Genomic DNA, 24275 nt, shown 5'->3' on the forward strand with positions numbered 1-24275 from the left:
TGGGCTGAAGTACCGACCCAGTGTGATCCCAGTGCTGTGGAGGAGGAGGAGAAGGGCAGGAGGTGATGAGGAATGAGGCTGATCCATCAGGTCTGGGCCTTGGCCAGTGCTGGAAGTTTCACCAGCCAAGTTGCCTTTCTTCACCGGGCCTTTGTTCCCAGCCACGCTTCCGATGAAAGGCAGGAACGGCGGCTGCTCCGCCGGCTGCAGGAAACCTCCTCCCCACGCTGCACTGGAGCCCATCCCCTCCAGGGCTGCCTTGGGGCTGTGACCCCTCAGCTGGCACTTGTGGGGTGCCCAAGCTGCCCCCTGCGACAGGGAGGAGAACCAGCTGGGAGGGGGGATTTCCATTGTCTGCCTTGGGATGAGCCTCAGCACGCTGTGCCTCTCCAGGCTGGGCAAACCCTAAGGAAATGGCTTGGATATTCCCAGTGACCTCCCAAGAACAGGGAGGTTTGATCTGGTCCTCCCCTACTCGTGACCCAGAAGCTTGAGGCCGGCATGGGCAGAGCTGCAGAATTTGCAGACGTGTCTGAAGAGCTGCAGGAGGACACCCCGTGCCTGTGTGTATTTATACACTGGATGCCCAGGGAGAGCCGAAATTCTTCTTTAAATGACCAAGACTCCACAAGTGGAAGTTGGTGTGGGGCTGCCAAGAGTAACTCCTGATGCAACAGTGTCTGCTTTAAAGAGCGATGTAAACGTTTCCTGCGTGTGTCCCCGGTGACTCAGAGCCCTCCCTGCCCCATGGTGATGCTGATGCAGTTGCTGATCCCTGCCAAAGCAAGCAGTCCACACAAGGAGATTAGACAACAGTCCCTGCTCCCCCGCTGGGTGCTCGTTAACATTTCCTTGCTGATGTATTATTAATTAAGCTAATTTTTATTGCCCTGTAAGTATGGAGGGTGTTTTGCAGGCGCAGAGCGTAACCTGCTTGTGGCCCAAGGTTCCTCAAGCGTGGTCCCATGTGCGAAATGAGGCTTGGACTGTGTGGTTGAGTGTTGAGAAAAGGTAAATCTGTGGGTTTTGCTTTCTTTTTTCCCTCTTGGCAGCTGCCTGGCTCCGTGTCTGGGGCTGGTGAGTGTGGTGCTGTCTGAGCTGAGGGCTGAGGAAGTGCTGTTTATGCAGAATTAGTGCAGACAGATAACAGGACTTGAGTGCAAGCAGCGTTTGCAGCATTGACCCTCCATAAGACAGAAGATTACCCAGACGGGAGTATAATGTTAAAAAGAGTTTTGGGACCTGATCCAAACCTACAGGAGTCAGGGAGGGATTTGCCATCAGCTGCAGTGAGAGCAGCCTCCCTGCAGCGTACCCAGGCAATGGGGCAGTCAGCAGCTTAAACAAAAGAAGTGAAAGAAGTGTCCAGGCAAGGCTGGTTGAGGTTTTGCTGCCTGTGATGCTTTTCCCATCTGTAAAACAGAGGTAATATTTTCCCAAAGTTCAAAGGCCTGACTTGGTTTTGGAAGCCTTTAACTGGAAGTGTTGAAGAACTGCTGAATGTTAATTTTTAAATGTGCAGATTATCTTCATTAGGTAAGAGATGGTGAGTTACATAATGGTCACTATTATGTGTGCTCTGGTTTTTGGCTTTATTCCTTGACATCATGGCCAGGCCTGATGAAGGGAATAGAGAACTTCTAGAAGCACTTTGTAAAGTATGATCTATTTGTGATCAAAGCCAGTGTGACTCCAAATGTCCAGCTCCTCTTCTTTGGACTTGTGATAGCAGCCTCAGATTCACCTTGAAAATGGGATCTGTGATCTTTCATATGTTCTTATTTTGTTCTTAAATTAGGCTAATGCATCCTGTTCCAGCCGATGCAATTATTAACAAACCTGGGCAATTATGGCACCCTATTGTACAGACATTCTGTGCTCCTTGCTAGGAAAAATACACTTTTAATAAACAAATCCACTTTGACAACCTGTCAAGGACTTTTCTAAAGCAAAATTGAAAGTGTCACCTCAGTGACCTTTCCTTTTTGTTCTGTTGTGTTTGGGTTTTTTACGTGGCTTTGCAAGAGCACAGCAGTTGCAGCTGGAGGTTCAGGTCTGCTTTCACAGGGCAGGGGAGCGGAGGAAAGCAGGGAGGGGATCACAAGGGCTGGGTCCCCCCACCAGCATCCCCTGCCCTGCTGTGTCACAGTGCAGCATCCTCCTAGCCACAGGCTGCATCTGGCCTTGCAGAAACCCTGGGAAAAACCCTGCTCTCTTGGTTGGTTCAGCTGGTTTACTTTGTAATTTAAAAAAAAAAATTTTTTTTTTTGAATGAGAAAAAGCCCTTAAAATGTTTTGGCACAAGTTCTCTATGCTTTCTTTTATTCCACATGTGACAAACCCATGTGGTTTCAGTCTCTTGCTCAGCCTGGGTAGGATCCACTCCATCGTGGGCTGCCACCAGGAGTTCAAGGCAGTTCTTAAATCCTACTTAAACCTCCCTCTCCAGCAGATCGGCTTTGTTTGGCTCTGGGCACAGGAGTGGGAAGGAGCGTGTTATATTCAGTACTAGAAGTTAAATTGCACGGAAGGAAAATCAGCCAGGATTGTTTTCTCACTGCATTATCAGAACTGTGTGAAGGTTTGGCCCTTGGTGAGGGTTGTGCTAACTGGAAATATCCCTGCGTGTCACATCACCCGGGGAGGAAAGAGAGGGTTTCCTGCCTCTGCCAGGCATTCCCTGCTCCCTGGGTATCTGAACAGATTGTTCTTCCCTTGCTGCCTGGGGACTGAGAGGCACAGGCCACCTCTGCAAGTGAATCCCCCAAAAAATGGGTAACCACAGAATCACCAAGTCAATCAGGTTGGAAGGACCACAGTGGCTCATCCAGCCCGTTTCTTTCCATGGGAATACTTGAATCAAAATGATTGTTAATCTCCATGAGAGTTGAGCAGTGAGTTTTCCCAAGCTGAGTTTCAGAGCTAATCCCCTGTAACTGCTGCTGTTATCTGGGTGCTGTGTCTCCTCCCCTGAGCTCCCCAGCTGCGCTCTGGCACTGGGCACATCTGTCCCTCCCCACAGGAGGCTGTATCACATCACTGCCTGCTGGTCTGGGCAGCTGCTGGGAGGAGCAGTTAACATCTCTATCTTTTCTAATGCATCTTCTGAGTTGCTGATGTGACAGCAGCAGCTTCTCCAGGGATGTGGTGCCCAAAATCAGATTAAAAACCCTTTCTTTGCCCTGCCATCTCTCAGGAGTGTGGTGAGGGATCTACCTGTGGCATGGGTTGTTTGTATGGACACAATTCCATGGGGGAATAGCCCATGGTCCAGTGCAGACCCAAAGCAGGAGAAAGAGGATCAGGGCTGTGCTGCTGAGAGCTCTGCTCTGGAATTACCCAACGAGGCCACACAGGAGGCTTTGGGACTTGCAAACATTAATGCTCCAGAGTAATAATCACTAATTATTACAGGAATACTATTCCAGAGCTTTCAGCAGTGCAGGGAGAGGTGTTTGTGGTGACACAATGGCACAGACACTGGGAACAGGGCTGCACGTCCAGGCCCTGGCTGTGTGGGCAGGTGTGAGCCATGCCTCCATCCAGGAATGCTGCCTCGGAACGCTGTGTGGGTGTCTTGGATGGCTTGAATGTGGCTGCAGTTTTTGCTGGCAAAATTAGCCTTGCTGAGTGAAGTGAGCCGCTTCCATGGCATAAAGATAATTTTGGATGGGCTCCTGGGCTCCTCCCAGCCCTCCTCAGCAGAGCAGGAAAGCCAGGAAGAAGCAGATGTGGCATGTTTTCCCCTCAGTTACAGGTTTTTATCCATTGGATTTGTAGAAATAATTGACAGGATGATCATGGCAGTTCCTTTGCATTTTGAAAGCAACTGCTATTGATGAGGACTGTATTTGTATAATGCTGGTACCCAGAATGAAGTTTTTTGTGGGAAATCTTGGGGCTCGTTCAGGCTACTGAACACAGGTGTGACAGGAGAGCATTTCTGTTGGTCTAACTTTGACCTGTCTCAACAGAACTGTCATGTATAAAGGTGCCTTTATCAGGGATGGCTAAAAAGTTGCCAGAATTGTGGCTGGACCAGTGTTCAGGTCCTTGGAGTAATGTACTTTTTTCTACATGATACAGATCCAGCGTTTGTCATTCTGTTTGAATTTTTTTGTATTTCGCTGTGGTTTTTGTTTTATTGGTAAAATGGGGAAGAAGCTATTTTGGAATTGAAAAGCTGGGCTGTAGGTGCCAGTTGAGGTGAGGCTGGAGCACATCCCAGTGCTCTGTGTGCGATGGGAGAGGTGCATTGCTGAGCAGAGCAGAGGAGGGCACCGTGATTCTCCCAGAGCTGTGAGCAGGCACGAGGAGGCATCTGAGCAGTGATACTGGGCTGGTTTGGAAGGTCACAGCCACAGCCATGGATATCAGGGCCTTGGATCAATTTGCAGCAAACCCTTCAGTTTTCCTGAGGTGTGGAGTCTCGCTCTGGCAGCCTTGGCCATCTGTTCCCAGGGCCAGGCAGGCTCTGGTGCTGGGATCCTCAGCAGCTCATGTGACTTCTCCACCTTTCAATTTTAATCCAGAGGGTGGATAAATGCTGTTCATCCTCTTTGCTGCTTGGTCTGTAACCTGTGCAGGTGGTCACAAGGAGGTGAGGCCGGCTCTGAGCCAGGCTTTGAGCCTCACTTCCCTGAAGCTGGTCCTCATTTCATAAGCCACCCTGAGGATTTTTGTGTCTTTATCAGCTTCACTGAAGGATTTGCTTAAGATTTGAAAAAAAAAAAAGGATTTATTTTTTTTCTTTTATACTTCAAGCCAGACGCCTCCAGGACTTCTCCTGATGCTGCCACTTAGTTTGTCTGAGTGTTTTGTAATCCCATGTAGCAAATGTGACTCCTGCAAGGGGCTCACTTTCCTCTCAGAGCTTTCTGGAAGCTGTTGGCAGCCCCAGGGTTAAAGCCACTGGTGCAGGTGACAGGAAGACCAGACACAGAGGGTCAGTTTTTGTTACATGACAAAGATTGCCCTTAAACAGTGTTTTTTTATCTTGAGAGACAAATCAGAGTTAGCCAGATCCTTGTGACCAGTGCAGAGCAAACGACTCCAAGAGTGTGTGAAGGATCTTCTGAGCTCTTCCAAAGCTCTCCAGGATTAGGGTTGGGCTGCAGGCAGCCCGATGCAGCAAACACAGCCCTCCATGGGTGGGTTTTGGCAGTGGGTTGCCATCACACAGCAGCCTGGTGCTTGCTGTCTGTCCTTCCCCAGCTCCAAGGGGTGACAGTTCCGATCAGGACGCTCTCCACACACCTTGGGTGCAGTGTCCCCGTGCTGAAGGTGCCAGAAGGGACAAAGGGAATCGCTGAATCAGTTTGCTTTGAGGATTGTTTCCTAAAGGATCCGTGTTCCTTACATCAAGGGCCACTCTGGTAAGGCCTGCAAGGTGCAGTGGGATCCCGTGAAGAGACTGATGGTGTCTACCCGGCCCAGTGAACTTCTGCAGTGTCACCTAATTTGGATTTCTGACCGTGTCTGCTGCTGCAAGGACAACCTGCTGGACATGCAAGCAGGGATTTACTCTGCCTTGACAGAAAAGTCTGTTCCTAATTCCTGCCTCTGGGCACCAAAGTCAGCTGCGAGTGGCATCCTCGTGCTGGGCATGAAAGGATGGATCATGGAGAGGAGCAGTGCCCTGGTCAGTCATGGGGCTCCTGATAAGAAGCAGATGTGGGGCTGAGCTGCTGGAATTTCTTACTGGCATGATTTCCTTGCTAAATTACCATTCTGCCCAGCAGAGGATTGGAGATGGCAGCTCCCTGCTCCAAGGGAGGTCTCCTGGTCCCATTTTACATTGTTGCTGTCTCCTTGATCACATCCTCGGTGGGGCTGTGGAGTCCTTTTGTTCTCTGCTCTACTTTCCAGCGTTTTTGTTGCTCTAGCAACACTTCCAGCCCCAAAGCAGCGGGATCCTGGTGCTAACACAATGCTGCATTTGAAAGAAGGAAGCAGAGCACGACAGGTGATCTCCAGCTTTTGTATGGAATGGCTGTGCCTTGAGATGGGAGGATGAATGGCAGGTTGTGATATCTTATTGTCTTGCAACTGGCATTGCTTTTGTCATAAAAGGTGAGAAAGAGTCTTGTGTTACTGCCACAGCTGTGGTTTGTGAAGCTGCTGCATTATTTTCCTTTTGTGGAGTAGGACAGCACAGGTTCGAGTGGGGCTGTGGGAGCCAGGCCCATGGCAGGCAGCTCCTTTCTGGGCAGATAAAGAATGTTTTCCATGCTCAGCAACTCCAGCAGCTTTGCAGGCTCCTCCCCAGAGCTGTGCTGCCACTGGACTGTCCTTACGGCGTGGATGCACTGACCTGCTGTTCATCTGAAGGGAAAGGGTCCATATTTTATATCAGAAAACTGCAAGTACTGTGTGAAAATCTTTTTGGTGGGTTTCCTGCAAAACTCAGGAGCCACTGGTGCTCCGCAGTGCAGTTTGTGGGATCCTGTCAGCTGCTTTGGCATTTTGTAGCTTCTCTATAAATGGTGAGAGTGATACAGGAAGATGCATTTAACACTTTTTTTTCCTCCTGAGTGCTCTCCTGTGCTTTGCCAGGGTGCTGCAGACAAGGCTGGCAGTGTAGAGGCCACCCGTAGGTGCTCTGTGGGTAAGAAGAGAGGAAATCCTTTTCAGATTTTGGCCACAGCTTCCCACAGCTTCCTGCTGGCCCAGCCACTCCTGCAAGGACCCGAGTGCACCGTGTGTAGATGGAAGTGAAAACCTCTGTAGGCTCCCCCTCAAGAAGTCCATCCCAACTGCCAAGTAAAGTTGAAATAATCCATTAGCTGCTGCCTTTCACCCAACCTTCCCTCCCAGACTACTGGAAAGTGTTGAAGACTGAGGACATTTAGAATGTATCCTCAGATACCTGAATTTCGTGGCAAATGGAGTATGAAGAGTGAGTACCAGCTATGGGATTAATCTTGTTTCCAGTGGGTCACCCCTTTTTAAGCTTATTATGCTGTTCTTTTGGTACTTTTGGGGTGTTTCCGTGACTTGTGCAAGAAACCATGGACAAGCAGGGAAGGTACCAGAGTTTTTGGAGTCTCCAGAACTAGATGGAAGGTTATGATTGCCCTTGCAATGACAGATAGATAAATAGATAGATAGATTAGATAGATAGAAGGTTGCCATTGCAGTGGGCTGGCATTCCAGCTGCATGCTCAGTCTTCTGCAAATTAAATAGGCAATTTTTATCTCTTTTCATATAAATGAGCCTGTAAAGGGAGTCTGCACTGAGATCATAAAAGCCTCCATGAGTTTTCAGCTGGTTTTCTTTGTTGCACTGTTGGCACCTCTGGCTTTAAAGCCTCGCCCCTGGGTCACACTGAAATGCTCAAGAGGAGCCTTTGGCTCGTGTGCTTGTGTCGTGTTTAGGCCATGAGAAAGCAGGGAAGCACATTTCCTGGGATGAAATGATTAATTGTACACCCAGGGCCCCGAGGTCACAGCAGGGGGTAAGAGAGGTGCCATTAATTTGCCGTCTTGGTGGTGTTAAACACGTTTTTGTTGGGGTTTGAGGCTCCTGGTGAGCAGCAAGGTGTGTCCCAGGGATTGGTGAGTGTTTTGGGAAGGCTGCCATGCTCTGCTTTTTCCCTGCAAGTCATTTTCAAAGGAGAAGGGTTTTGCTTTCTCCTCTCCCTCTCATCATCTTCATCCAGCTGCCACTCATGCTACTCCTGAGAGATAAGGAGTGTCAGGGTGGATTTCAGCACACCACGTTCTATCTCCTGTGCTGTAAATTAGTGATAGCCACCACACTGTTCTGCAGGAATCTCCCTGACCTGGCTGCTCTTCCAGCCAGTTTGAAGGCTGGGTGGGTTTTTAAATGATGATATTTTAAAATTTGAGAACAGCTTTGATTTATTGACCTGCTGCCTCCACAAATCGAGCTGTCTGGGCTGGCATCTGCAGATAAGAGGCTGTCGAGTAATTGCTTATTATTGACTGATTGCCAGCTTGGGCTGTTTGCTTGCAGAAGAATCAATAGTAGTCAATCTTCAAAGTCTAAACTCTCAGGGAGTATGACTGGTTTCCAAATTAGGAACGACAGGTCAGGATAACGCCATGTTTGCTGTCCCACCTTCATGGGTGTAATCCTGCCATGGAGGAGGAAGCATGGGACATGTTCCTCCTCCATCGAGGCTTTTTCACATCTGCCTTCTCCAAAGGCCGGGGTTTTCTTTGCAGGGGTTTTCAGGGTCAGATCCCACCCTGGCTCCAGACCTTCCCTGGAGGAGCTGGGGCAGGCTCAGCAGCACCTGAGATCCGTGGGAGGAGAGAGCAGGGTGAAGTGCAGCCATCAGTCATTAAGTCCCCAAAGGATGGAGCAAGGGAGGGGTGGCTGAACAGGCTGTGCTCTGACACATCCAAACCAACCAGTTTGGATGCTTTATAAATAAAACAAAGCCTCTATTTTAATGCATGATAACAGAGATTCCCTTTCTGGAGGTGATTGTATTTAGGTGGCAACAGAGTAAAATATCCAGTGTCACCACAGGTTTTATCATTTCTTGTGGGGACGGTCGCTATGGTGAGCGCTCGTTGTCAAACGCAGCCATAGCCCTTCTTTAACACTCTCCTGACATCCTGCCTTTTTGTGGATTCACTTGTAGGGCTTCAAACATTAAAGGGGCTTCATGGCATCAAAGACACTCAGGACTTCTGGAAAAATAAATACATGTTTAGGTGGTTGTACTGGCTGGGGTGAAGCCTGGCGCTGGATCTGGGAAGTGATCGCAGACCTTGAGCTGCAGCCCCCTCTGGGTTTTCCCTGGGCTCAGGGGTTGTGATTTTCCCTGGACTCAGGGGTTGCAGTCTGGTCTCTATGTGTCCTAGACTCAGGCTGGGTTTAAAACTTGAAATAAGAGCCTTTGGGGGGAGGGGGAGGCTTGGATCTCTTTCAGCTACAAAGAGCAATTAAGCAACAGGACATAAAATAGATAAATGGGAAGGGGAAGGGCAGAACCCTGGAATATGAGAAGATGAAAATGGAAGAAACTTCCATTCTGCAGTGTATTTGTCCTTAATTTTGGAGCTTTATTTTCACCAGGAAGGCTTTGATTCGAGGTGCATCATTTGAGGTGAGGGAGAAATATCTCAAATAGAGCAGTTTAATCTACAGTGGTCTAGGAGAGAATGGACAAGATTACTTGAACAGCCTTGCTTAGATACTGGATTTGTTGTCTACCAGCAAATCCTCATTTGCATGGGTCCTTAATCTGTGGAGTTAAATGTGTCTCAGGATCTGTTACCAACTGTGATGCATTTTTTAAAGCTGTTCCTTTTTATTTGAATGTTTCCCCTCCCCTCCCCCTCCCTGCACCCCAAATTATCTTCCTGATTTTTTTCTGAAAAGCAAAGATGAGCCAACAAGTGATGCAAAAGGAAAAATCTGCCAGCGAGAAGAAGCTGTTTTTGACTCCAGATTCAGTGGATGAACTGTCCACCAGCCTGTAGAGAAAAGCCAAGGTCAGACATTTCGAACGAGTGTCGCAGGGAAACCACCGCCCCCCCCTTCCTGAAAGGGGCCATGGACGTGAAATCTTTCAACCTCCTTGGAGCTGGAGGCTTGGGCAGAGATCCTTTGTGGAGCCCTGGGAAGGGCTTTAGCCCTTGGTTTGGGGGCTGCTCGCTCTGCCTGGAGCCCTGAAATGGCATTTCCTCATGTGTGCAGCAGCCCTCACTCATGAAATGGATGCAAGTGCTGAAAAAGCTCCCGCGTGAGCATGCTCACTGGAAGATTAATCCTTTAGAGGGAGTTGGAGAGTTAAGCTACTGTAATTTCTCTGCAGTTGGCTGCAGTAAACAACTGCTCTAAAGACACGAGGAAAAAAATTGACGGAGGTATATGGCATTAATGTACATATCTTTTTGTGTTTCTCCTTTCAGGTTGAGGGTTTGAGAAAGGTTTTTTTCTCTAAGAGCCGGGGAAGAGGGAGCTGTGTAATGATTTTATGGGTGACCTTCATGTTGTGGTTTCTTTTTTTCCTCCAGGCCAAAGTAATCCTATTTCCGTGCAAGGCCATACTGAGGCTCGGGCTGACTTTCTAGAGCTGGGGTAGAGCACCAGGGTGGCTTCGTGTTGAGTTAAATGATGAGAGGAGGTGAGGCCTTGCTGCTCGTTGAGCTGTGTTGGCAGAAGGGAGCTGAAAACACCTCGTCCTGTTTAGTTGTGAGCAGAACCCAGTGGGACTCGATCTATCATGCTTCTGTTGGGAAGAAAATGTGTGACAGGATTAGCTTTGCCTACAGAAGAATAGTCTTTTGCTTTTGATTATTATTATTATTTTGCTCCCCCTCCTCCCCATGCCTGAGGAGCTGCAATCCCGTGTCAGATGGGGGAAGGAAAACAATCCTTGAGCTATTTTGGCTTTGCTTTGAAGGCTGATGATTCTCGGCGTGTTGAGGAGGGATGCCTTGGCAGCCAGGTAAGTGTTGCAGGCACAGGGATTGTGTCAAGGTGAAACTGAGCCCCTTCCTCCCCAATCCCTGCTTTGTGGGGGCATCCTGGAGGAAGGGAAACCTCGGATAGTTCCTAATGAGCAAAGAATGTTTTCTCTACTCTCCTCCAGAAGCGTGGGTGAAGGAGGATGTGATTTACCATCCCTGGTGCTTTGTATCAGCTTCCTCTGAACGCTGCACAAGCCATGGAGGGCCAACCTGGGGCTCCCAGGACATCTGGGTGGCTTGATTTTTGTCAGGCTGCTCGAGCTGGGGGAGGCAGTGCTCCCCGGCCACAGCTCGTGTCCTTACCTCTTACAGGCATCACTCTGATCCTTGGGGATGGTGAGGAAATGGAGGTGATCTGTCAGCAAAACTTGCCTGGCGTGGGGGTGGGGGTGGGGAAGGGCATTGTTTTGTTCTGTACCTGACTGGGATGAGTCAGAGCTGGAGGGGCTGGAGGTCACCCCTGGGCAGTCCCCCAGGACAGAGCATGGCTGGAAGGAGGGCACACCCTTCCTCCCTCCAGGAGGGGATAATCAGGGGTGCAATGCTGCCTGTGCCACTGCAAACCTCTGGCTCTGGGAGCAGTCCTGGTGTTGCCCGGTGTGAAATTTCTGTCCAACGGCTTTTATCGGAAAATGGCTTCACGTTTCCTTGGTGTGGTGCGAAGAAGGGAATAATAATAATTCAATAATTTAGCAAATGTCAGTGGCTCCCACTAGGTTCGTCCTGAGGTTGCTGTCAGCTTCCATGTGATACCCAGGTGGATTCTAACACTGCTGGATGAGTTCAGAAGGGCAATTCTATTACAGACTTGGCTGAGCTTGAGATGCTGCGGATTTGAAGAAAATTTTGCCACCCCAATGTTGAGGTTTTTTTTGCTTAGTCCCTCCTTTTTCCCCTCCTTTCCAGAAGCTCTGGCTAGCACAGACTGTCTGTTCTGTGGATGGTTTTAGGGAACATTGGTGGCTGTGTGCGTAGGGGGAATAATTAGCTACCAAATGCAAATAGATTGTTTCTTGCTGTTTCAAAATCATTGTAATTTCTATTGATGATGGGTTAATTATAACTTCATTTTGATGGGCGTGAGGGAAATGATAGAGATACAGCAATATAAATCTATATAGGGAGGGATGTTGTTGTCAGAATATTGTTTTGGAGATGATGGTGGGAACAAAGACTCGTGTCGTGGAGGACCATGGTTGTGTCAGGATTTGGTGGTGCTGCTTGTTTCTCAGTGGTGGATGAATGTTTTCTCTTTCACATATTTAACTGATGCCAGCGATGTATCTGTCACCATGACAAGGGGTTTTAGTTCAGAGAAAAATGATCAAATTCTATTTAAAAGCCCGTTTGTAGAAGAACTGGGAAATAGTTTTTTTGAGAAGCGAAGCTGAAAGCAAGAAAGTTAAAAGAAACCTTAAAAATCTGTGATCAGGGTATAACAAAATTGCATCTTTAGGCTCTGAGGTGTGTGGGTGGGGGCTGCTTTACCAGGCCAGGGCCCAGAGGCCCCGGGACACCAGGGCTGGTCCTTGGTCTGGTGCTGGGCCCTGGCCTGGATCCATCATCTCATTCACTATTTCAGCCTCACTGGGAAGAGTAATCGAGTTCATCCCTGAAATGGTTTGGGACAGCTTTAAACATTTTCCTCCCATCTGCAGTCCCAGAATGGGGGAAAGGCTCAGCAGAGGGACAAAGGTGACACTTTCCTTAGTGCCATGGGTTTTGGCTCAAAGCTAGAGGATAAAACCCTCATCCTCTTCTTGTTTTAGAGTAAAATGGGGGAAATGAGCTATTTTCAGTGCCTGAGGAGAGTCTCCAGCACAGAGGACTGTGCTTCAGCCTGACCAAGCCTTTGGTGGCCTGGGGCCTCGATGCCTCTGGATCAGAGCAGCTTTTGGGAGAACCTCATCCCACAGCTGCTTCCCTCCTGTGCAGGGCTCCTCTCTTCCAGGGAGACATTCAGCTCCTTTCCAGCAAGCCCTGGAACTGACAAGTCTGGAAGGAAGAAAATAGCTATGACCAAATTTAATTTCAGTTTGTGGGTTTGTTCTTGGGCTCTGCCAGAGGAGTTCTGCAGGTCCCCACTGGGTGTTCCCATGGAGTGGGGGCCTCTCTCTCCTTGCAAACCCCGAGCACTCTGGTGTGGCTGAGCCGAGGGAGGTTCTTCATCCCATGGAACTGTGTCCAGTGCCTGCTGCAGGGTGTGGGATGTGCAGGGAATGCAGGGTAGGGACTCCTGGGTGCTTTCTTTGAGATGGGTGACTTGGACTTTGCAGGAGGATTCATTGCTTGAATTTGCACATTCCTGTCTTTAGATTTCTGTGAAAAGTTCTGCCTGTGTGGCCAGTTTTGTCTCTTTCTCCACCAGCACAGCTTTGTTCAGTGGAGGAACTGAAACCTGAATTTGGGACTTGCTCACCTTTTTGGTATCGTATCAGCCCAGGACTGTATTCAAACCAGAAAGAACAAGATGGAACTGAATCCTACAGGTGTACCTAAAAAAGCCTCGTGCAACCTTGGCAATCCCAGGGAGGAGGAAGTAACTGCTGGATGTACGTGGCATGCAAGTCCCAGTCTTTAATAATCAAATGGTGGCCACTTCAAAGCCTGGTGGCTTTGCTTCTCTCCCTTCCAACTGCTTCAGCCAGCCTGGACTCAAATGGCAATGCCTTTAAGAGGAGACATTATGACATGAGCCTTGTAATTATTGGCTGTGATGAATCTTCTCTGTGGTGATGCTGGGTGGAAGGGTTTGCTGTCATGCACAGCATTTCTCCACCTTCAGAGGAGTTTTATTTCCTGCTCTCCTGCCTTCCTGGCCATTTTGAAATGCAACTTATGGCTGAATTTTGGCTTCTTTAACACCCTGGGCTCAGTCCTTGCTGCTGCATCCTTGTTTGGTGTCCTTTGGCAGTACTGTCCACCTGCCCAAACGCTCCTGGGTGAAGCAGGGAAGGGTCTTGGAGCATCCTGTGCTCCTTGGAGCTGATGGAGCCCTGCATGGAGAGAGGACCTGAACAAGCCTGAAAGCACCAGCTGGCAGAGGGGACTCCTTACCCCCTTTTCCCTGAGGATTAGTGAGTGAAGTTACAGACACAGGGGAAGGAGCTGCGATTTTTAACCCAGATGTGAAATTATAGAGTAACTCCATTCCTATGGTGGATGGGATTTAATGCATCGACCAGTGCAGAGGACATCTGGGTTTCTGAGGGTGCCAGAAGCAGTGCACAGGGTACATCATGCTGGGAAAAATATGGTTGTGGGAAAGGGAAGATGGAAGAAAAATCCTGCTTTAAGGACCTGCAGGGGAGAGGTGGAGTTAAACAGAGCTGGGAGAGAGCAGAAACGCAGGAGAGAGGGCTGTAAGGAGAGGTCTGGGATGGATGGATGGATGGATGGATGGATGGATGGATGGATGGATGGATGGGGTCTGAAGGTGGTGGTGAAGTGATTTGGTGGCTCCTAAAAACCCAAAAAGGCAGAGAAAGGAGGAGGAAACAAACTGCAGGTGATTCTTCAGGCGCTGTCAGGTCTGTGACCTACTTGCTGCCACAGTGCTCTGCAGCTGGAGGAGCACACAGAAGAAATGGCTGTGCCCTGTGGGAAGCACAGGGTGCTGGGAGGGGCAGGAGCTCTTACCAGTGGTGCTTCCTCCAGCTGCTGGGATGTGGCTGTGCCAGGGCACCTGGAGTTTGTGACTGGAGGAAGGACAGGGAGCGGTTGGAGCCATTTCCTGCTGGAGGGAGACAGTGCTGGATCCTGGAACCAGGCTCAGATTTGTGAGCTGCCATAAACACATGTGCTCCTGGATGCTGGAGATCCTTCCCTTAGGGATGTTGAGCACTGGAAAACTGGCCTGTGTGGGGACATGGCTCACCCAGACACCCTGGACAGTGGGGATTATTCATCCCCCACCTCCTCATAATCCATTGCAAACTGAAAGTCTGCCTTCTCCTGCTTCTGCTCCTCCAGGAGCCCCCACTAACCTGATCATTCTTCATCTTGTGTTATTTTCCAGATCATCAATTTGATTTCTCAGTACTTCTGCAGTCCTTAGTGTTCCTGGGAATCTGTGCCTCCATCAATTATCTCTGTTTCTTTTCGAGGCTGTAGCAACCTTGAACCACAGTCTCCATCCTATTTTTGTAACTCATTCTGCTTATTAGAGGAGTCCTCCAGAAATAACTCTCCAGTTCTTACCAAGATACCCCACATTTTTCTCAGTAAATAATTTCATCTCTTGCTAATACGAACTTGAAGGCTCTCATCTTCCTTTTGTTCCCTTCTCCCTTTGGGATTTGGGAGTGAAATACCTTTAATTTAATCCATATATGTAGGTGTACATGTGTGTCACAGGGTGTCAGAGCCTCATTTAACCACGTTAATTGTGATGCTGAACATCTGCTGCCAAAGGCTGGTGTCCAATAGTGGCTGCCTCAGATTTACCTCTGGTCCAAATGAGATTGGGAAGTGGCCTCTGTATCTTTTTGGGGGGCTGTTCTGATTTGCTGTATTAAATAAATATATAAAGTGGCTCTAAGAGTGAAATGACAGCCTTCCTCCTGCTGAAGGCATAGAGGCAGTGATTTGTGAGTCAGCAGTCCAAGGTTAACTCCAAAACTTCTGCACTTCCCTTGCAAACTCCACCCCAGGAAATAATTTCTCTGGAAAGGAAAATGAAAGAAACCTGTCTTCTGTTTTTCAGAAGTTGTGAATTGTGCTCTTGTTTAAGCTGATTATTTTATTTATTCCAATAATCCTCTCTTCCAGAATAAAGGAAAATTAATTGTCTTCCTATTTCCAGAATGCTTTGCCCTTCAGACAGTTGCCAGGCAAAGTGCTTAAAACTGAAATGAAAAGATGGTGAATGCTTAAAATCATGGAGCTACTGTAGGAACATGTTTGTATTTAATAGGGTGGTATCACACAGTCCCAGAGTGTTATTTGCTCTGGGTTCTGGAGGATTATGAGGGGTTTTTTTTTGCTTCTGCATATGAAAATGGGGTCAAGCCTGCTGTGGTAGATAGTGCAAGTCTTAGGTAGGATTTTGCTGGAGAGATGGACTGCCTGCAGCTGAGACCCTAAAATTATCCAGCATTAATGGGGAGAGCTGTCATTGGGCTTGGTTGTGTTTGTCTGCAGGGACAGTGCCTGGAGATGGGCAAGGACTTCCTTCCTTTCAGGTGTGATGGGACAAGATTTTCCCTGCTGGAGCTTTTCACTGACACCTACCTGGCTCTTGGTTATTTTTTACTCTGTCTGGCTAAAAAAAAAAGTTACCTGATTAGTATGGGAAAATGCTGGAATGTTTCCTTAAAAGGCTCCAGAGTGATGCAATATTCAGTGCTGAATCTCAGAGCTAAATGAGTGCCTTGGTGGGTGCGTTGGTTGGGGAAGGGAGTTCTGTGTTTTATCACCCAACACATTTCTTTTTCATCCCAGGCCTGCTCTGGGGAAGGTGCTGTGGGAGCACTGACAGAGCTCCAGCCTCCAGGTCAGCATCAGGGCAGTGCTGGATCTCCCCTCTGCTTTGCTTTCTTGTTTTATCCCAACAAGTTTTGGGAAATTGGTAAAAACCTGGAGCTGGGGATGGTTGTGCTTCCAGTGGGGTTTACCCTGAGGGTGGGTGAAAAGAAAAAGCCCAGTGTGGTAACCTGAGAGTCTTGTGTGATGACCAGGGTTTGTTGCCCAGTCATTCATGTCCCCACAAGCCTTGCACATCCAGGTGAGGCTCCCAGGCACAGGGACAGTGGAGGTGGAGCTCATCTCCTCTGTATCCAGGGAAAAGCTGCTGGCACCTGGATGTGGCCCTGGCTCATTCCTCACCTCGCAGCGTGACCGGAGGCGTGGGGCAGTTCCAGCGTTGTGTGTCCACACAAGAAACCAGGTGGGAATAAATTCCTCATATCTCTCCCATGTTTCCCTCTCCCCTTATGTGAAACTGCTCTGAAGGAGCAGAGTGTAATCCATCACAGAAGAGAGAAGGGCAGGAGTTAATTCATTTTCATGATCTCTCTGTAGCACTCAGTCCAGCTAATAGTGAATTGTCGTGCTTGGCTGCTGCCTAATCCCATAAGGAACCCACAGGGAGAAGGCTGGGCAGGAAGGACCCATGGCCCCTGGGTATTTCCATTCGCTGAGGAGCACATGAGATCATCTGCTCCATTTCCAGCTAGTTTTGAGCTGCCATCTCAAGCAGGAGAACAACAGGGGCATCTCAACACCACCCAGCTCCGGGAGACCGCCGTGCCCAGGTGGGACAGTGGCTCATCACCTGAGTGTCTCTGAGCACAGGGCAGGGAGGGAGCCTCTCCTGCTTAGAGGGAGTTTAGGGAATATAAAACCAGGTGTGTGAACAACCTCCCCAGGTCTCACCTGCTCTGCTGTGCTTGCAGCAATGTTTTGTTTCCCTTTAAACATCATAAACCCAGCAGGGGAACTCATTACCATGAGTTCCCACAGACTGATTTTGCCAAACATTGATTTCAAATCACTCTCCCTCCTCTTAATAGGTGAGATCTCTCTCCTCTCCCTGTGCAGACATCTTGGGAAGGTGTAGGTGTGGGCTGCAGCAGAAACCTGCCCAGTTTTGTTTGTTCTGTAGCTGCTAGGGATTGCTGTTTCTTGCTGTTGGTGCCTTTGGCTCGTGCATAGCATGGAAGAAGTTATCCCAGACGGAGAACACCCATGTGGCCAGCTCCTGTCAGTCGAAAGCTGCTGTTGATTTCAGTATTTTCGGCTCAGTCCCTTCAATCCCAGATGGAGCTGTATTTCCAGCTAGTACACACCCATACAGTTCATTGAGGGAGGTGAAAATGCTCCAATTTGCAGCAGTTATGGCCCCGATCCGTGGGCAGTGTCAGCTCCCTGTGCACGACGTGGGGAGAGGAGCCTGGATGCGTCAGTCACGCACTCGTGTAAAATAGCTCCCTGCTTGCTGCTGTGGCTGCCAGAAGGACTTTTGAAATGGCAAAGGTTGTGAAATCATGGCAGGAAACACCAGAGGCCGGAGCTGGGCCAGAGGAGGAGCTGCCCCTTCCTATGGCACAGCCAGGACTGGAAAAGTGAGCGTTTGTGGCTTTATTTTTGCAAGACCCCTTCCTTGTGCTGCAGGCACTCCATGTGCCAGGCCTGTAGGCCTCTTTCAAATGGCAGGAGTTTCACAGAGGTAGCCTTTGCTCCTGCTCTTTGATGCTCTGTGCAGCAGGAGCTGTGTTTGGGACCTGGGGGCTGTTACCTCTCCCAGGAGACAAAACAGCTTTTGAAAATTAATAACTGTTTTCTAGTCTCCACCACTGTACTGGTAATCATGTGCTTTTGTCTCCTGCTCCTCCCTGAGGGAGTTTTTGCCTTTCCTGGGTCTCATTCTGATCCCTTATTGCAAAAATAAATCCTGGACTGGTGCTGAAATGAATTGTCTGATGCTCTGCATCATCTGTGGCTGTCCAGGGAGGCAAGGAGCTGGTTAATGTGTTAAACATTTTGCTTTGGACAAGGGCACCCAATCTCCCTTTCTCTGTGTCCTGTCTGGCTGAAGGAAGAGAAACTTTTCATATTTGGGCATTGTAAAGCATTGGAAGGGGCTGCCCAGGGCAGAGGTGGAGTAGCCATCACTGGAAGTGTTCAAAACCCATGTGGATGTGGGACTTGGGGACACAGGTTAGTGGTGAACATGGAGGTGGTTGGATCAGATGGTCTTAGAGGTGTTTTCCAGCCTGAATGATTCTGTGATTTTCTCACGGTGCTGTGGTTAGGATTGATTATTGCACAGCATTTCCCTCATCCTGTCCCCTCCCAGCACATCAGGTCAGTGTCACATCTGCACAGGGGGTGGATTGAGGGGGCTGACAGATCCCCATCGTTACCCAGGAGCCTGTAAAGGAACATTTAGCACTGGCAGGATCACCATGGGTTCTGGTTTCCATCCTCTGGAGCTCATGGACAAGAAAATCACAGAATCCCAGGCTGGTTTGGGTTGGAAGGGACCTTTCAGATCATCTCATTCCAACCCCTATGCAGGGACACCTCCCACTGTCCCAGGCTGCTCCCAGCCCCAATGTCCAGCCTGGCCTCGGGCACTGCCAGGGATCCAGGGGCAGCCACAGCTGCTCTGGGCACCCTGTGCCAGGGCCTGCCCACCCTCCCAGGGAACAATTCCTTCCCAATATCCCAGTTAAACCTACTGTGTTTCAGTGGGAAGCCATTCCCTGTGTCCTGTCACTAAATAATAAAACTGCTGAAGAGCAGGTGTTGGTGGGTGCTCCCTGCTTGTGCAGCTCCCTCAGGAAACCCCTTCCTAGTCCTGCTGTTTGCTGGGAACTACTTCTTCCCACTGTCCATGGAATGGCCTGGTCTGACTGGTTTTTTTTTTTTTGGGCACCTTTGCTGGTGTCCCAGGATGGCAGCTCCATCCTGGTCCCTTGGGGAGCTTCAGGAGGAGAGGAATTCACAATGTAGGCTGCATCTCTATAAAGAAAATACAGTTTTTTTTCTCTAAGTTTTGTAAGATCATTGCTGCTGTTTGCTCTGAATGCTGTATTGTGCCTCTTCATGGTTGTGGCTTCCTTTATCTCCTCACACCTGTAATGTCAAAGCACTAAGCATGAGCTTTAAATATAAAATTTGAGCCATCTGGGACTGGGGGTGGGGAGGAAGGGGAGGAGTTGCCTCCAAAAATCTGGTTAAAAATCAAACTGCTGGATTTTGTGTGACAGTTCAGTCATAGCTGCTTTTTCCTGTTTACTTTTCCTTGGGATTTGGAAACTCACACAGGGCCTGGATGCTGCAGTAGGAGATGGACACCTAAATTTGTGGTGTTTGCTATTGGTTCTTTCTTTGGAGAGGGAACTGGAGTAATAGATATTTATATATATATTTTATACATCAAATTGACTGAACAAACTCCTCTTACCAAGTCCCTGCTTCATTTTGAAGCAGGTGGAAGAGTTGCCATGGCTGCAGTGATGGTTATTGGGCCTTTTTGAGGTTTCCACGGCTCAAAAAGAATAAAAAAAAAAAGATTATTTAGATTTAGGGAAACACCACCAACAAAACCCCCCAAAACAAACAAATCTTTATCACATTTCCAATCTTCCATCTCCCCCCAGTTCCAAATGTGCTTTTTAAAGAGTTTCAAATGCTTGTTGGCATAGAAACTGCAGAATGGAAGTGAAGCATGCAAATGTAAAAGGAGCCATTCTGCTGAGCAACATGGCCTGAGCCTCTGCAAAGCTGACTGAAATCTTTTACGAGGCAAAGAAAATTGTCCAGATGTTGCTTGAATTATAATGGCACTAAATATTTCAGTTTTTCAATTTACATAAATCCAAAGAGGCTTGAAATGTAGGCAATGCAGCTCCATTACCAGTGGGCTTTCTTTTCTTATGAAAGAATCTGTAGTCCAAAAATATTGCTAAAATGTGTTTGGCTCCGAGTAGTGCCAAATCCTCATTAAAACATGTGGATATTTCTGTGGTTTAATCTGTTAGAAATGCATTCAGGATCCAGTTATGTTAAATTAAGCAACAATATTGGCCTGGATGTTGTTTGAAATATTAAATGTGGCAGTCGGAACACCAAGCAAAATGTTTGCACATTTTAATCGCTCGATGAGCAATTTTTTAAAATATATTTTATTCCAAGGAATGATCAAGAGTGCTTAAAAACTGTCCCTGCTCTCCTTGAGCTGCTTCCTTCCCCCTGCCAGGCTCTGGGAGCAGCACAGGATCCCGGCTCCTCCATCCCACCATGGGATGGGGATGAATTTGTGTTGTGCCAGGAGGATGCTGCTCCTTTGAGCATCTTCCTCACCCCCTTCCACGCTGTGGAACTTGGGGATACACCCATGTAGGCTCCTTGTTGGGAATGTAAAAACCCGGCATGGCCTGAGGGATTTGTCACCCCAGACTTGCCCTACGAGGTTTTTCCTGCTGATGCTTCGCTCTCTTGGGGTTTCCCAAAGATTTCCTGGGACCAAACAGCTCTGAACTTGCCTGGCTCCTGGTTAGTTTATCCCTGTGCTGGTGGCTCTGGCAGGATGGAGGCTCTGTGCTCTGAAAGTGCTGTGGCAGGAGGGCTCCTTCCCAGCAAGGAAGGCCATGGATTGCAAGGACACTTTGACTTGCTGACGATTTATTTCCTATTTATTTCCCCCCTCCGAGGTTTTAATTGCCCCATGGTAAGGCAGGTCCTTCTTCCTGCTTTAATGCAGCCAAGCCAAGGAGGGGATTTGCAGTTGGGAATGTGGGAGTGGCACAGGGAGCCATGAAACTCTGCCTGTGCCCTAGGACACGTTCATAATACATGTGGGGTATAGAAAATATCCCTGTGGGAGGGTTTCTAACGGGGCAGGAGGGGCTGTTTGATTTTAAATCTGACACATTGCCAAAGCAATTCTACACTGGTACCTTTGTGACCCTCATTTAAAGTTAAAAATGAGGGAAGTGGGGTATATGGGCAGGTTTTCTAAAGTCCTTGGTTTTGGGGCTTTTTGAATTGCATGGCAGCTTGTGCTGCATCCAGACGAGCCCAGAGCAGGATGGTTCTGCCTGTACCTGTGTGTGACTCGATAGCATTCACACCTCTGTTGTCAGACATCAAAAGGGTAGAAGGTTGGTGGGCTCAAAATTCAGCCAGGTTTGACTTTCCCTTTTTAGTATAACGCTCATACTTTTCCATGGGATAGTTTTGCAGCTTTGTTTTTTTTTAAAAAAACCCTCCAAACCCTGAAGTTCAATGCAATTTTCTTTATTATTTTAATTTCAAGCATATGCAGAGTTATATATATATATATATATTAAAAAGTCAAGCTATATATATATATGATGATAAATGGGGATGGTTAATGATTCATGATGGAAGAAAGCAAGTGAAAGTAGAAGGCACAGTGGAATGGGGTCATTGCTGAAAATGTCTTCTGCAAAAGCAAATGGGAACGCTGGGGAGGGCAGGCAGAGCTCCAGAGTGGGCAGGGAATCAGCAGCAATCCCAGTTTTGGCTGGGTTTTGTGGCTCTGGAATGCACCACGTGGAGGGTTCCACCAGCAGGGGTGGGTAGATTTTGTGTTGTGGTAAATCTGGAAGGCCTGAGCTTGGTGGAGTTTGGTTCTTCCTGCAAAATTTGGCTTTCACCTCTAGAAAAATTCACAACAAAATATTGGATGAATTTTTCGGCGGGATACAGGCTGAGTTGACCTTAATTTTAGAAGGATCTTGTTGCAACACAGCTGTGCAAATCAGCACAGCTGGATCCACGGGGAAGTAGCTCTTTAAAACAAAATGATGGCAACAACCTTCCTTCTTCCCAAGCAGAGTGACTGAAGGTGAAGTCAACTGCTGAGAGCAGGGTGGCGTTACTGGGGTTGCAATGGGGTGTAAGAACCTGGGAAAAACAAATGGATACGAATCCCTTGAATTACTGGACTTGGTTCCTTGCCTTCCTGCAGAGTTAGTCCTGCTGTACAAACACCTGGCATTTATTTAGGCTGGTGTGTATGGATGATGCTGTTGAAGGAAGATTTGTGTGTACTTGTGGGTTTTTTGCTTGTGCATCGCAGTGGATGCAGCCTTGTCTTGAGTTTTTCGAGTCAAACTTGGATTTGTGGTATCCATTCATTCCCTTGGGAATGGGTCATGTTTAGATTCACAGAGGGATGTGCAGGGCTTTACAGGACCTTCTGCAAGGCTTTTTTCAGTGTGGAGAGGAAGAGGAGTGTTAGATGCAGTTTGAAATGACAGGCACCTTGGGCTGCTTTAGAGCTGATCCATAACTCTGCTCCTTCTAAAAAGGATTTAGGAAAAAAAAGTATTGGTGCTCCAGGCAGGTCACAGCATATTGACCTGTAAACATCCAGCCTTTCTACACGTCAGGAAAGGGGAATATCAGAAATACTGCAGTCAGTACCTGAGGGATATTCCCTTTATACCCAGCTGGCTGATGTTGTCATGACCTGAGCAGGGCTTTCCCTCCTCCTTCCTTAAGGGAGGGAAAAATGCCACGGAGCAATTCTGCTGCTGGGATGGGAATATTGTGCTTGAGGCTTAGAAGCATTTGTGTTTATCTCAGGTGCCTGCTGAGAGACCTGATCCAGGAAGGAGGGGACAGGACAGCTGGGAAGGCCCCTCTCTGTCCCCTCGGGGCTGCCAATGTAGAATAGGGCAGGGTGCACATCCAGGGAAAAGATGATGAAGGATTTGACTTCCTCCCAGGGTTTTTGCTTTGAAACACTGTATCCCTGAGCCTAAATGAGGGCACTTCTATTTGGAAGCCTTCCCATGAGTGGGATTGTTCTGGAGTGTCCTGAGCAAGCCCCATCCGTGCCTGCGGCTCCCAGTGCTCTCCCAGTGCAGAGCCACAGCTCCCATGGGATCTGTCCTGAGAGCTGAGCACACCAAGGAGGCAGTAAAAGCTGGGTGATGTTTGCCAGGTGATGCAGCAGCTCTGGGCTCCAATCTCAGCATCTGGAGAAGGATCACCCCACAGACTGTGGGTTTGGGGAGTGTGCTGTGGTGATGCCGTGAAGATCCCCCCTCTGCTCCTGGGGTCTGGCTGGGTATCCTCAGCTCTCACGGGCAGGGAATCCTGGAGATCTTCTTTGGAGGGCCATATTCTGCCCCCCTGGCTAGTTTTTCTTAGCTTTTGCATGAAAACACTGCTGCAGCTCCATCCCCCAAGTGCAGCAGAGTCATTATTGAAGCTGCCTTGGTGCACTGCTCTGGGCCTGGCTTTGAGGTCGTGATGCAGCTGCTGAAAAGTTTCATGTGAAACTCCAGAGCTTCCAGCCACCAAGTTAATGTCTTACAAAACTGCTGGAGGAAGGGAAGCTGACTCCAGCAGTCCTTGAGTTTGTTTAACTGGAGCTCAGGGGTGATCAAGGCTGGCATTTGGTTTCCTGTTGCAGAACAGAAATACTCAGGATTTTTTTTTTTTCCTCATTGCCTGTCTGCTTTTATTTTATTTTATTTTTGCTATTGTCACCAAACCAGAACTAACGACTTCTGCTTATTCTTTCTCTGGGGTGAGGCTGTATGACAGTGGAGGAGAAGCTTCCAAAAGTCCATCATACTTTTGATGCACATTTGAATTCAGCAGATCGGCACTGGGAGGGAGAGTCTGGGCCCTGCACAGCCCTTTCCTGTTTCTCGTGTAATAAAAATAGTGCAAATGGTCTTTTTCTCTGTGAGCAGAACTTCTCCCTGCTAGAATCCTGCATTCCCTTGCTTTGCTTCCCAAACAGATTCTGGTTGCTGTGGCCAAGAGTGGGCAGAGGAGGAGAGGGGCTGCTGGGCAGATGTTCTGCAAAGTTCATCTTTCCCAATCTCTGGTTCACAGCTCTGAGAGCTGCTTGTTATTGCAGCATTTTGTGGTTTGTTTGGCTTTTTCTTCCTAGTGTTTCACTGTGTTTTGAGTCCTTCAGTTTAAAATGTTAACAAAATGAAGCTCTGTGCCTCCTTGTGAGGCAAATGAATGGGTTTTATACAGGGGGGTGGGAAGGGGGGAGAACTGGAGGGAAGTTATTTTTGAAAGAGTGGTTTAATTTTTGATGTGAAACCACTGCCTAATCTTCAAGTGAACAGACCATTTGCATCTTGCTGTAATGTCTGCACATGGGGAGGAGATGCTCTCCTAGAAGAATGGTGTGGAGCTGGGCCAGGGAGGTTTAGGTTGGATATCAGGGAAAGGTTCTTCCCCCAGAGGGTGCTGGGCACTGCCCAGGCTCCCCAGGGAATGGGCACGGCCCCGAGGCTGCCAGAGCTCCAGGAGCGTTTGGACAGCGCTGCCAGGGATGCCCAGGGTGGGGCTGTTGGGGTGTCCTGGAGGGCCAG

The 24275-nt window shown here is 48.5% G+C and overlaps 1 protein-coding gene across 4 annotated transcripts in view; it reads left to right on the forward strand.

Moving 5' to 3' along the window:
- The window catches only part of EHMT1 (euchromatic histone lysine methyltransferase 1), a 116463-nt gene that overhangs the window by 8785 nt on the left and 83403 nt on the right, over window positions 1-24275 (forward strand). The window contains exon 1 of one of the 4 annotated variants that reach the window (XM_069031590.1): window positions 9806-9846. The exons of 2 other annotated variants lie outside the window; for them this stretch is intronic. The gene's annotated coding sequence lies outside the window, so the exon portion shown is untranslated. Of the gene's footprint in view, window positions 1-9805; window positions 9847-10408; window positions 10431-24275 lie in introns of those variants that run through there. One more of the 4 variants, XM_069031596.1, reaches the window with a different exon arrangement.

Source organism: Aphelocoma coerulescens, chromosome 17 (genome assembly GCF_041296385.1).
Source record: "Aphelocoma coerulescens isolate FSJ_1873_10779 chromosome 17, UR_Acoe_1.0, whole genome shotgun sequence".
NCBI classification, from domain to species: domain Eukaryota; kingdom Metazoa; phylum Chordata; class Aves; order Passeriformes; family Corvidae; genus Aphelocoma; species Aphelocoma coerulescens.